We start from the raw sequence: 16,023 nt of genomic DNA, 5'->3' as shown, positions 1-16,023 counted from the left end.
TAAGGCATGAATATACCATGCCATGCTGGAGGTTGTGTGGTTGATCTTGGTCTACCTGCTGATGTCATTACATTATTTCCATTATGTTGCTATTTGCTATTTTTGTCAACTTTTTTTCTATGTTAATGTTGTTGATTCATGTTGATGCTATGGACTCACACTGTTCTCTACAATCCCTCCTGAGATAACACTCTGTGGCATGTTTCTGCACAACATCAAAAGGACCCCAGGGTCCTGCTCCATGCAAATACTGTGTTGCTCTGCCAGGCTTTCTCTCCCTCTCCCTCTCCCTCTCCCTCTCCCTCTCCCTCTCCCTCTCCCTCTCCCTCTCCCTCTCCCTCTCTCTCTCTCTCTCTCTCTCTCTCTCTCTCTCTCTCTCTCTCTCTCTCTCTCTCTCTCTCTCTCTCTCTCTCTCTCGCTCCCTCTCTCCCTCTCTCTCTCTCCCACTCTCTCTCTCTTCCCCCTCTCTCTTTCTTTTCTCCTGATGCAGTCTATTTTCCTCCCTCTCTCTCAAAGTCTAGACGTCAGCACCACTCAGCAGAGTCACATCACACCAGCTGACATACAGAACACACACACACACACACACATACATACACACACACACATACACACACACGCACACGCGCACGCACGCATACACACACACACATACACACACACACACTTGAAATCATTGATGAGTCAGAACAATGTCAAACGCTGCCATGCTCCATTTTGATATTATCAAAAAAGCAACACCTTAATTAAAGGTTTGGATAATGAGCTGCTTATAGAATATTTGATAAATAACATCTATAACTAGATAATAAACCATGTCAAATTGTATTAAGAATGAAGAGTTTATAAGTAGACATTGAAATCAAAGGCTCAACAAAACCGTTGAGTAAATGTATACCATTAGTGTGCCTGATTATTAATGATGCACCCTCATTATTAGGGCTGGAAATCATCTGTTGCTAATTAGCCACGCTACCAAATGATATCAACCCTACCTTCCTACCTACCGCTGTTATTGAAGAGGTTTTGATTAGACACACACGCATGCATGCATACACACACACACACACATAGATTCTCTGATTGGAGATTAATTTTCTTCAGCTTTGACAGTCTGATGAGAGGGTGTGTGTGTGTGTGTGTGTGTGTGTGTGTGTGTGTGTGTGTGTGTGTGTGTGTGTGTGTGTGTGTGTGCAGGTCCGGCCCTAGCCTTTTGGGGGCCCTAAGCGAAATGTTGTTAAGGGACGCACCCACCACCATTTTAGTGGCACCCCTCTTGACGGCGGGGAGAAAAGTTTTAAATATAATTTCCTGAAATCCTAAACATTTTTGCCATGTGGTGCAGAGAAAATGTTGCCGTTTTTTTAAACAAGTTTGCTGCAATTCTACTCATTTTGCTGTGGGGCAGAGAGAAGAATGTGTAACTGTATAGCTACTCCCCTGTAATTCTACTCATGTTGCTACGGGGCAGAGAGAAGAATGTGTAACTGTATAGCTACTCCCCTGTAATTCTACTCATGTTGCTACGGGGCAGAGAGAAGAATGTGTAACTGTATAGCTACTCCCCTGTAATTCTACTCATGTTGCTACGGGGCAGAGAGAAGAATGTGTAACTGTATAGCTACTCCCCTGTAATTCTACTCATTTTGCTATGACTTATGCCATGTTAATGATATCTGAGTGAGAGTGACTTAACAAAATCAAATCAAATCAAATTGTTATTTGCCACATGCGCCGAATACAACAGGTGTAGACCTTACAGTGAAATGCTTACTTACAAGCCCTTAACCAACAATGCGGTTTTTTAAGAATGCAAATAGTCCGGGTAGCCATGATTAGCTGTTCAGGAGTCTTATGGCTTTGGGGGTAGAAGCTGTTATGAAGCCTTTTGGACCTAGACTTGGCGCTTCCGGTACCGCTTGCCGTGCGGTAGCAGAGAGAACAGTCTAGGACTAGTGTGGCTGGAGTCTTTGACAATTTTTTGTGCCTTCCTCTGACACCGCCTGGTATAGAGGTCCTGGATGGCAGGAAGCTTGGCCCCAGTGATGTACTGGGCCGTACGCACTACCCTCTGTAGTGCCTTGTGGTCGGAGGCCGAGCAGTTGCCATACCAGGCGGTGATGCAACCAGTCAGGATGCTCTCGACGGTGCAGCTGTAGAACTTCTTGAGGATCTGAGGACCCATGCCAAATCTTTTCAGTCTCCTGAGGGGGAATAGGCTTTGTCGTGCCCTCTTCACGACTGTCTTGGTGTGTTTGGACCATGATAGTTTGTTGGTGAACTTAAAGCTCTCAACCTGTTCCACTACAGCCCCGTCGATGAGAATGGGGGCGTGCTCAGTCCTCTTTTTTCCCTGTAGTCCACAATCATCTCCTTTGTCTTGGTCACGTTGAGGGAGATGTTGTTATCCTGGCACCACACAGCCAGGTCTCTGACCTCCTCCCTATAGGCTGTCTCATCGTTGTCAGTGATCAGGCCTACCACTGTTGTGTCGTTGGCAAACTTAATGATGGTGTTGGAGTCGTGCCTGGCCATGCAGTCATGGGTGAACAGGGAGTACAGGAGGGGACTGAGCACGCACCCCTGAGGGGCCCCCGTGTTGAGGATCAGTGTGGCAGATGTGTTGTTACCTACCCTTACCACCTGGGGGCGGCCCGTCAGGAAGTCCAGGATCCAGTTGGTTGCAGAGGGAGGTGTTTAGTCCCAGGGTTCTTAGCTTAGTGATGAGCTTTGAAGGCACTATGGTGTTGAACGCTGAGCTGTAGTCAATGAATAACATTCTCACGTAGGTGTTCCTCTTGTCCAGGTGTGAAAGGGCAGCGTGGAGTGCAATAGAGATTGCATCATCTGTGGCTCTGTTGGGGCGGTATGCAAATTGGAGTGGGTCTAGGGTTTCTGGGATAAATGTGTTGATGTGAGCCATGACCAGCCTTTCAAAGCACTTCATGGCTACAGACGTGAGTGCTACGGGTCGGTAGTCATTTAGGCAGGTTATCTTATTGTTCTTGGGCATAAGGACTATGGTGGTCTGCTTCTGGTATTACAGACTCAGTCAGGGACATGTTGAAAATGTCAGTGAAGACACTTAATAATAATAATAATATGCCATTTAGCAGACGCTTTTATCCAAAGCGATTTACAGTCATGTGTGCATACATTTTTAGGTATGGGTGGTCCCGGGGATCGAACCCACTACCCTGGCATTACAAGTGCCATGCTCTACCAATTGAGCTACAGAGGACCACAGAGGACCACTTGCCAGTTGGTCAGCGCCCTGCGGCCTTGTGAATGTTGACCTGCTTAAAAGTCTTACTCACATCGGCTACGGAGAGTGTGATCACATAGTCATCCGGAACAGCTGACGCTCTCATGCATGCTTCAGTGTTGCTTGCCTCGAAGCGAGCATAGAAGTGATTTAGCTCGTCTGGTAGGCTTGTGTCAATGGGCAGCTCGCGGCTGTGCTTCCCTTTGTAGTCTGTAATAGTTTTCAAGCCCTGCCACATCCGACGAGCGTCAGAGCCGGTGTAGTACGATTCAATCTTAGTCCTGTATTGACTCTTTACCTGTTCGATGGTTTGTCGGAGGGCATAGCGGGATTGTCTTATAAGTGTCCGGGTTAGAGTCCCGCTCCTTGAAAGCAGCTCTACCCTTTAGCTCAGTGCGGATGTTGCCTGTAATCCATGGATTCCGGTTGGGGTATGTACAGTGGGGAAAGAAAGTATTTAGTCAGCCACCAATTGTGCAAGTTCTCCCACTTAAAAAGATGAGAGAGGCCTGTAATTTTCATCATAGGTACACGTCAACTATGACAGACAAATTTAGAAAACAAAATCCAGAAAATCACATTGTAGGATTTTTAATGAATTTATTTGCAAATTATGGTGGAAAATAAGTATTTGGTCACCTACAAACAAGCAAGATTTCTGGCTCTCACAGACCTGTAACTTCTTCTTTAAGAGGCTCCTCTGTCCTCCACTCGTTACCTGTATTAATGGCACCTGTTTGAACTTGTTATCAGTATAAAAGACACCTGTCCACAACCTCAAACAGTCACACTCCAAACTCCACTATGGCCAAGACCAAAGAGCTGTCAAAGGACACCAGAAACAAAATTGTAGACCTGCAACAGGCTGGGAAGACTGAATCTGCAATAGGTAAGCAGCTTGGTTTGAAGAAATCAACTGTGGGAGCAATTATTAGAAAATGGAAGACATACAAGACCACTGATAATCTCCCTCGATCTGAGGCTCCACGCAAGATCTCACCCCGTGGGGTCAAAATGATCACAAGAACGGTGAGCAAAAATCCCAGAACCACACGGGGGGACCTAGTGAATGACCTGCAGAGAGCTGGGACCAAAGTAACAAAGCCTACCATCAGTAACACACTACGCCGCCAGGGACTCAAATCCTGCTGCACCAGACGTGTCCCCCTGCTTAAGCCAGTACATGTCCAGGCCCGTCTGAAGTGTGCTAGAGTGCATTTGGATGATCCAGAAGAGGATTGGGAGAATGTCATATGGTCAGATGAAACCAAAATATAACTTTTTTGGTAAAAACTCAACTCGTCGTGTTTGGAGGACAAAGAATGCTGAGTTGCATCCAAAGAACACCATACCTACTGTGAAGTATGGGGGTGGAAACATCATGCTTTGGGGCTGTTTTTCTGCAAAGGGACCAGGACGACTGATCCGTGTAAAGGAAAGAATGAATGGGGCCATATATCGTGAATTTTTAAGTGAAAACCTCCTTCCATCAGCAAGGGCATTGAAGATGAAACGTGGCTGGGTCTTTCAGCATGACAATGATCCCAAACACACCGCCCGGGCAACGAAGGAGTGGCTTCGTAAGAAGCATTTCAAGGTCCTGGAGTGGCCTAGCCAGTCTCCAGATCTCAACCCCATAGAAAATCTTTGGAGGGGAGTTGAAAGTCCGTGTTGCCCAGCGACAGCCCCAAAACATCACTGCTCTAGAGGAGATCTGCATGGAGGAATGGGCCAAAATTGGGCCAGCAACAGTGTGTGAAAACCTTGTGAAGACTTACAGAAAATGTTTGACCTGTGTCATTGCCAACAAAGGGTATATAACAAAGTATTGAGAAACTTTTGTTATTGACCAAATACTTATTTTCCACCATAATTTGCAAATCAATTCATAAATAATCCTACAATGTGATTTTCTGGATTTTTTTTTCTCATTTTGTCTGTCATAGTTGACGTGTACCTATGATGAAAATTACAGGCCTCTCTCATCTTTTTAAGTGGGAGAACTTGCACAATTGGTGGTTGACTAAATACTTTTTTTCCCCACTGTACGTACGGTCACTGTGGGGACGACGTCACTCAATGCACTTATTGATGAAGCCAGTGACTGATGTGGTGCTATCGGAAGAATGGAGGCCCCCTAGAGGTCAGGGCCCCTGGGCATGTGCCCTGTGCCCCCGGTTGGTAATTTGACCATGATTACTACAAGTTTAGATTAGTTTAGCTAACTAAAGTTAATGAACTAATTTCAACTAATAAACTAATTTACCAATCTATAACATTTTATGCCTAGAGCCAGCCGTGTGTGTGTGTGTGTGTGTGTGTGTGTGTGTGTGTGTGTGTGTGTGTGTGTTTTGTATGATGAAAGGATTGGGCATGAGGGTTGATTTTAATTGGTTTTAATAGCCATGGTCAGACAGGCTGACAGACAGAGAGACAGACATGCAGACAGACAGACATGCAGACAGACAGACAGACATGCAGACACACAGAAAAGACAGACAGACAGACAGACAGACATACATGTAGACATGCAGACAGACATGTAGACACACAGACATGCAGACAGACAGACACACAGACATGCAGACAGACATGTGAACCTTTGAAACAGTAAAGTTCACTTGAAATGCATTAGTGGGTAAGGCACTCTATACAAGTGTGTGAAAGAGAGAGAGAGAGAGAGAGAGAGAGAGAGAGAGAGAGAGAGAGAGAGAGAGAGAGAGAGAGAGAGAGAGAGAGAGAGAGAGAGAGAGAGAGAGAGAGAGAGAGAGAGAGAGAGAGAGAGAGAGAGAGAGAGAGAGAGAGAGAGAGAGAGAGAGAGAGAGAGGTTTACCTTTTTTTACTATCTCTTCTTCTTTGGCATGTTAACACACGTTCCCATGCCATAAGCCCTTATTGAAATTAATTGAAATTATGAGAGAGAGAGAGAGAGAGAGAGAGAGAGAGAGAGAGAGAGAGAGAGAGAGAGAGATTTCCATTATCTATTTCCCTTGATTTGGCAATGTAAACGTATGTTTCCCATGCCAATAAAAGCCCCTTAAATTGAAATTGAATTAAATTCCAAATTGAATTTGGAGAGCGAGAGGCCATGAAAAAGTGTAAAAAACGCAGTGTAATTTCCCCTCTGTCTGACTAGGAGTAGAGACTGTGATCAGTGACATGCAGTAAGTTTAAAGCCTGATTTGGCGATCCCTTCTAACCTGTCTAGCCCTACACACACCACACACACACACACACACACACACACACACCATACACACACACACACACACACACACACACACACACACACACCATACACACACACACACACACACACACACACACACACACACACACCATACACACACACACACACACACACACACACACACACACACACACACACCATACACACACACACACACACACACACACACACACACACACACACACACACCATACACACACACACACACACACACACACACACCATACACACACACACACACACACACACACACACACACACACACACCATACACACACACACACACACACATACACACACACACACACACACACACACCATACACCGTACACACACACACACACCATACACACACACACACACACACACACACACCATACACCGTACACACACACACACACCATACACACACACACACACACCATACACCGTACACACACACACACACACACACACACCGTACACACACACACACACACACACACACACACACACACACACATACACCGTACACACACACACACACACACACACACACCATACACACACACACACACACCATACACCGTACACACACACACACACACACACACACCATACACACACACACACACACCATACACCGTACACACACACACACACACACCATACACCGTACACACACACACACACACCATACACCATACACACACACACACACACACACTCACCGTACACACACACACACACACACACACACACACACACACACACACCATACACCGTACACACACACACACACACACACACACCATACACACACACACACACACCATACACCGTACACACACACACACACACACACACACCATACACACACACACACACACCATACACCGTACACACACACACACACACACACTCACCGTACACACACACACACACACACACACACACACACTCACACACCATACACACACACACACACACTCACACACCATACACACACACACACACACCATACACCGTACACACACACACACACACACACTCACACACACACACACACACACACACACACACACACTCACACACCATACACACACACACACACACCATACACCATACACACACACACACACACACCACCGTACACACACACACACACACACACACACACACACACACACACACTTCCTCTGGTCACAGACGTCATGACAAGAGCGGCGGAGTCTGATGAAAACATCAGTTCACCCAAGAGGGGAAAAGACAGGAACAACCTTCTGTCCTCTCATCCCCCTTTTCTCTGCTGCTGCTAACAGCTCAACTCAGAGGGAACAGGAGTGTGTGTGTACGGTGTGTGTGTGTGTGTACGGTGTGTGTGTGTGTGTGTACGGTGTGTGTGTGTGTGTGTGTGTGAGAGAGGCCCAGTGCTGCAGCCTTTAACGCTGGATTACCCCAACGCTTCAAAGCATTTCACTTCTGCCCCATTTACTGGTGTGTGTGTGTGTGTGTGTTTGTGTGTGTGTTTGTGTGCGTGTTTGTGTGCGTGTGTATGCTTGCGTCGTATTGTGTGTGTGTTTTTTCATTCCCACTCCTGCTAACCATGTCACTCTCTCTCACACACTAACACACACACGCACACACACACACACACACACACACACACACTAACACACACACACACACGCACACACACGTCAGGGGTGTGTGAAAGACGTGTGGATGAGGTTGACAGCCTGTCTGGGGACGTTTCTCTCAGTGTGTTTGACTGGAGTGGAAAATAGAGACTGGCCATTTAGACTAGAGAGGATACACTCTGGAGGAAAAGATAACAGGCTGTGCTTCTGTGTGTGTGTGTGTGTGTGTGTGTGTGTGTGTGTGTGTGTGTGTGTGTGTGTGTGTGTGTGTGTGTGTGTGTCCCAACAAGATGTGTCAGTGAGAAATGTGGAAGTGTAGCTAATATGATGATATTCACATACAATATAAAGAAGTGATCTAAAACAGGTATCTGGACATACTGTATATCAGATTATATATGGTATCTAAAATTAAACATGTATTCTCATATAAATAATATGTACCTTTGTATTACATTATATATATATATATATCTACTCTATGGCATTATCCTCCCTCATGGAGACAGTAGAGTAGTGGTGGAATATATACTGGAGTATTCACACAGTCTATTAGGACCATAACTGATACTGTATAGTGGTGGAATATATACTGGAGTATTCACACAGTCTATTAGGACCATAACTAATACTTTATAGTTGTGGAATATATACTGGAGTATTCACACAGTCTATTAGGACCATAACTAATACTGTATAGTGTAGTGGTGGAATATATACTGGAGTATTCACACAGAGACTATTAGGACCATAACTGATACTGTATAGTGTAGTGGTGGAATATATACTGGAGTATTCACACAGAGTCTATTAGGACCATAACTGATACTGTATAGTGGTTGAATATATACTGGAGTATTCACACAGTCTATTAGGACCATAACTAATACTGTATAGTGTAGTGGTGGAATATATACTGGAGTATTCACACAGTCTATTAGGACCATAACTGATACTGTATAGTGGTGGAATATATACTGGAGTATTCACACAGAGTCTATTAGGACCATAACTGATACTGTATAGTGGTGGAATATATACTGGAGTATTCACACAGTCTATTAGGACCATAACTTATACTGTATAGTGTAGTGGTTGAATATATACTGGAGTATTCACACAGTCTATTAGGACCATAACTGATACTGTATAGTGGTTGAATATATACTGGAGTATTCACACAGAGTCTATTAGGACCATAACTGATACTGTATAGTGTAGTGGTGGAATATATACTGGAGTATTCACACAGAGACTATTAGGACCATAACTGAAACTGTATAGTGGTGGAATATATACTGGAGTATTCACACAGTCTATTAGGACCATAACTGATACTGTATAGTGTAGTGGTGGAATATATACTGGAGTATTCACACAGAGACTATTAGGACCATAACTGATACTGTATAGTGTAGTGGTGGAATATATACTGGACTATTCACACAGAGACTATTAGGACCATAACTGAAACTGTATAGTGTAGTGGTGGAATATATACTGGAGTATTCACACAGAGTCTATTAGGACCATAACTGATACTGTATAGTGGTGGAATATATACTGGAGTATTCACACAGTCTATTAGGACCATAACTGATACTGTATAGTGGAATATATACTGGAGTATTCACACAGAGACTATTAGGACCATAACTGAAACTGTATAGTGTAGTGGTGGAATATATACTGGAGTATTCACACAGAGTATATTAGGACCATAACTGATACTGTATAGTGGTGGAATATATACTGGAGTATTCACACAGTCTATTAGGACCATAACTGATACTGTATAGTGTAGTGGTGGAATATATACTGGAGTATTCACACAGAGTCTATTAGGACCATAACTGATACTGTATAGTGTAGTGGTGGAATATATACTGGAGTATTCACACAGAGTCTATTAGGACCATAACTGATACTGTATAGTGGTGGAATATATACTGGAGTATTCACACAGTCTATTAGGACCATAACTGATACTGTATAGTGTAGTGGTGGAATATATACTGGAGTATTCACACAGAGACTTTTAGGACCATAACTGATACCGTATAGTGTATTGGTGGAATATATACTGGAGTATTCACACAGTCTATTAGGACCATAACTTATACTGTATAGTTTAGTGGTGGAATATATACTGGAGTATTCACACAGTCTATTAGGACCATAACTGATACTGTATAGTGTAGTGGTGGAATATATACTGGAGTATTCACACAGAGTCTATTGGGACCATAACTGATACCGTATAGTGTAGTGATGGAATATATACTGGAGTATTCACACAGTCTATTAGGACCATAACTGATACTGTATAGTGTAGTGGTGGAATATATACTGGAGTATTCACACAGTCTATTAGGACCATAACTGATACTGTATAGTGGAATATATACTGGAGTATTCACACAGAGACTATTAGGACCATAACTGAAACTGTATAGTGTAGTGGTGGAATATATACTGGAGTATTCACACAGAGTATATTAGGACCATAACTGATACTGTATAGTGGTGGAATATATACTGGAGTATTCACACAGTCTATTAGGACCATAACTGATACTGTATAGTGTAGTGGTGGAATATATACTGGAGTATTCACACAGAGTCTATTAGGACCATAACTGATACTGTATAGTGTAGTGGTGGAATATATACTGGAGTATTCACACAGAGTCTATTAGGACCATAACTGATACTGTATAGTGGTGGAATATATACTGGAGTATTCACACAGTCTATTAGGACCATAACTGATACTGTATAGTGTAGTGGTGGAATATATACTGGAGTATTCACACAGAGACTTTTAGGACCATAACTGATACCGTATAGTGTATTGGTGGAATATATACTGGAGTATTCACACAGTCTATTAGGACCATAACTTATACTGTATAGTTTAGTGGTGGAATATATACTGGAGTATTCACACAGTCTATTAGGACCATAACTGATACTGTATAGTGTAGTGGTGGAATATATACTGGAGTATTCACACAGAGTCTATTGGGACCATAACTGATACCGTATAGTGTAGTGATGGAATATATACTGGAGTATTCACACAGTCTATTAGGACCATAACTGATACTGTATAGTGTAGTGGTGGAATATATACTGGAGTATTCACACAGAGTCTATTAGGACCATAACTGATACTGTATAGTGGTGGAATATATACTGGAGTATTCACACAGTCTATTAGGACCATAACTGATACTGTATTGTGTAGTGGTGGAATATATACTGGAGTATTCACACAGTCTATTAGGACCATAACTGATACTGTATAGTGTAGTGGTGGAATATATACTGGAGTATTCACACATAGACTATTAGGACCATAACTGATACCGTATAGTGTATTGGTGGAATATATACTGGAGTATTCACACAGTCTATTAGGACCATAACTTATACTGTATAGTGTAGTGGTGGAATATATACTGGAGTATTCACACAGTCTATTAGGACCATAACTGATACTGTATTGTGTAGTGGTGGAATATATACTGGAGTATTCACACAGTCTATTAGGACCATAACTGATACTGTATAGTGTAGTGGTGGAATATATACTGGAGTATTCACACATAGACTATTAGGACCATAACTGATACCGTATAGTGTATTGGTGGAATATATACTGGAGTATTCACACAGTCTATTAGGACCATAACTTATACTGTATAGTGTAGGGGTGGAATATATACTGGAGTATTCACACAGTCTATTAGGACCATAACTGATACTGTATAGTGTAGTGGTGGAATATATACTGGAGTATTCACACAGAGACTATTAGGACCATAACTGATACTGTATAGTGTAGTGGTGGAATATATACTGGAGTATTCACACAGAGACTATTAGGACCATAACTGATACTGTATAGTGTAGTGGTGGAATATATACTGGAGTATTCACACAGAGTCTATTAGGACCATAACTGAAACTGTATAGTGTAGTGGTGGAATATATACTGGAGTATTCACACAGAGTCTATTAGGACCATAACTGATACTGTATAGTGTAGTGGTGGAATATATACTGGAGTATTCACACAGAGTCTATTAGGACCATAACTGATACTGTATAGTGTAGTGGTGGAATATATACTGGAGTATTCACACAGTCTATTAGGACCATAACTGATACTGTATAGTGTAGTGGTGGAATATATACTGGAGTATTCACACAGAGTCTATTAGGACCATAACTGATACTGTATAGTGGTGGAATATATACTGGAGTATTCACACAGTCTATTAGGACCATAACCGATACTGTATAGTGTAGTGGTGGAATATATACTGGAGTATTCACACAGTCTATTAGGACCATAACTGATACTGTATAGTGTAGTGGTAGAATATATACTGGAGTATTCACACAGTCTATTAGGACCATAACTGATACTGTATAGTGTAGTGGTGGAATATATACTGGAGTATTCACACAGTCTATTAGGACCATAACTGATACTGTATAGTGTAGTGGTGGAATATATACTGGAGTATTCACACAGTCTATTAGGACCATAACTGATACTGTATAGTGTAGTGGTGGAATATATACTGGAATATTCACACAGTCTATTAGGACCATAACTGATACTGTATAGTGGTGGAATATATACTGGAGTATTCACACAGTCTATTAGGACCATAACTGATACTGTATAGTGTAGTGGTGGAATATATACTGGAGTATTCACACAGTCTATTAGGACCATAACTGATACTGTATAGTGTAGTGGTGGAATATATACTGGAGTATTCACACAGTCTATTAGGACCATAACTGATACTGTATAGTGTAGTGGTGGAATATATACTGGAGTATTCACACAGAGTCTATTAAGACCATAACTGATACTGTATAGTGGTGGAATATATACTGGATTATTCACACAGAGACTATTAGGACCATAACTGATACTGTATAGTGTATTGGTGGAATATATACTGGAGTATTCACACAGAGACTATTAGGACCATAACTGATACTGTATAGTGTAGTGGTGGAATATATACTGGAGTATTCACACAGTCTATTAGGACCATAACTGATACTGTATAGTGGTGGAATATATACTGGAGTATTCACACAGTCTATTAGGACCATAACCGATACTGTATAGTGTAGTGGTGGAATATATACTGGAGTATTCACACAGTCTATTAGGACCATAACTGATACTGTATAGTGGTGGAATATATACTGGAGTATTCACACAGTCTATTAGGACCATAACCGATACTGTATAGTGTAGTGGTGGAATATATACTGGAGTATTCACACAGTCTATTAGGACCATAGCTGATACTGTATAGTGTAGTGGTGGAATATATACTGGAGTATTCACACAGTCTATTGGGACCATAACTGATACTGTATAGTGTAGTGTTGGAATATATACTGGAGTATTCACACAGTCTATTAGGACCATAACTGATACTGTATTGTGTAGTGGTGGAATATATACTGGACTATTCACACAGTCTATTAGGACCATAACTGATACTGTATAGTGTAGTGGTGGAATATATACTGGAGTATTCACACAGAGACTATTAGGACCATAACTGATACTGTATAGTGTAGTGGTGGAATATATACTGGAGTATTCACACAGAGACTATTAGGACCATAACTGATACTGTATAGTGTAGTGGTGGAATATATACTGGAGTATTCACACAGAGTCTATTAGGACCATAACTGAAACTGTATAGTGTAGTGGTGGAATATATACTGGAGTATTCACACAGAGTCTATTAGGACCATAACTGATACTGTATAGTGTAGTGGTGGAATATATACTGGAGTATTCACACAGAGTCTATTAGGACCATAACTGATACTGTATAGTGTAGTGGTGGAATATATACTGGAGTATTCACACAGTCTATTAGGACCATAACTGATACTGTATAGTGTAGTGGTGGAATATATACTGGAGTATTCACACAGAGTCTATTAGGACCATAACTGATACTGTATAGTGGTGGAATATATACTGGAGTATTCACACAGTCTATTAGGACCATAACCGATACTGTATAGTGTAGTGGTGGAATATATACTGGAGTATTCACACAGTCTATTAGGACCATAACTGATACTGTATAGTGTAGTGGTAGAATATATACTGGAGTATTCACACAGTCTATTAGGACCATAACTGATACTGTATAGTGTAGTGGTGGAATATATACTGGAGTATTCACACAGTCTATTAGGACCATAACTGATACTGTATAGTGTAGTGGTGGAATATATACTGGAGTATTCACACAGTCTATTAGGACCATAACTGATACTGTATAGTGTAGTGGTGGAATATATACTGGAATATTCACACAGTCTATTAGGACCATAACTGATACTGTATAGTGGTGGAATATATACTGGAGTATTCACACAGTCTATTAGGACCATAACTGATACTGTATAGTGTAGTGGTGGAATATATACTGGAGTATTCACACAGTCTATTAGGACCATAACTGATACTGTATAGTGTAGTGGTGGAATATATACTGGAGTATTCACACAGTCTATTAGGACCATAACTGATACTGTATAGTGTAGTGGTGGAATATATACTGGAGTATTCACACAGAGTCTATTAAGACCATAACTGATACTGTATAGTGGTGGAATATATACTGGAGTATTCACACAGAGACTATTAGGACCATAACTGATACTGTATAGTGTATTGGTGGAATATATACTGGAGTATTCACACAGAGACTATTAGGACCATAACTGATACTGTATAGTGTAGTGGTGGAATATATACTGGAGTATTCACACAGTCTATTAGGACCATAACTGATACTGTATAGTGGTGGAATATATACTGGAGTATTCACACAGTCTATTAGGACCATAACCGATACTGTATAGTGTAGTGGTGGAATATATACTGGAGTATTCACACAGTCTATTAGGACCATAACTGATACTGTATAGTGGTGGAATATATACTGGAGTATTCACACAGTCTATTAGGACCATAACCGATACTGTATAGTGTAGTGGTGGAATATATAATGGAGTATTCACACAGTCTATTAGGACCATAGCTGATACTGTATAGTGTAGTGGTGGAATATATACTGGAGTATTCACACAGTCTATTGGGACCATAACTGATACTGTATAGTGTAGTGGTGGAATATATACTGGAGTATTCACACAGTCTATTAGGACCATAACTGATACTGTATTGTGTAGTGGTGGAATATATACTGGACTATTCACACAGTCTATTAGGACCATAACTTATACTGTATAGTGTAGTGGTGGAATATATACTGGAGTATTCACACAGAGACTATTAGGACCATAACTGATACTGTATAGTGTAGTGGTGGAATATATACTGGAGTATTCACACAGAGACTATTAGGACCATAACTGATACTGTATAGTGTAGTGGTGGAATATATACTGGAGTATTCACACAGAGTCTATTAGGACCATAACTGAAACTGTATAGTGTAGTGGTGGAATATATACTGGAGTATTCACACAGAGTCTATTAGGACCATAACTGATACTGTATAGTGTAGTGGTGGAATATATACTGGAGGATTCACACAGAGTCTATTAGGACCATAACTGATACTGTATAGTGTAGTGGTGGAATATATACTGGAGTATTCACACAGTCTATAGGACCATAACTGATACTGTATAGTGTAGTGGTGGAATATATACTGGAGTATTCACACAGAGTCTATTAGGACCATAACTGATACTGTATAGTGGTGGAATATATACTGGAGTATTTACACAGTCTATTAGGACCATAACCGATACTGTATAGTGTAGTGGTGGAATATATACTGGAGTAT

At 41.4% G+C, this 16,023-nt stretch overlaps 1 protein-coding gene across 1 annotated transcript in view; it reads left to right on the top strand.

Moving 5' to 3' along the window:
• LOC121543966 (adhesion G protein-coupled receptor L3-like) overlaps positions 1 to 16,023 on the top strand; it is an 85,696-nt gene that overhangs the window by 14,998 nt on the left and 54,675 nt on the right. The window lies entirely within an intron of this gene.

The sequence above is a fragment of the Coregonus clupeaformis genome, chromosome 12 (genome assembly GCF_020615455.1).
Source record: "Coregonus clupeaformis isolate EN_2021a chromosome 12, ASM2061545v1, whole genome shotgun sequence".
Lineage (NCBI taxonomy): Eukaryota > Metazoa > Chordata > Actinopteri > Salmoniformes > Salmonidae > Coregonus > Coregonus clupeaformis.
This window is presented reverse-complemented; position numbering and strand designations above follow the sequence as displayed.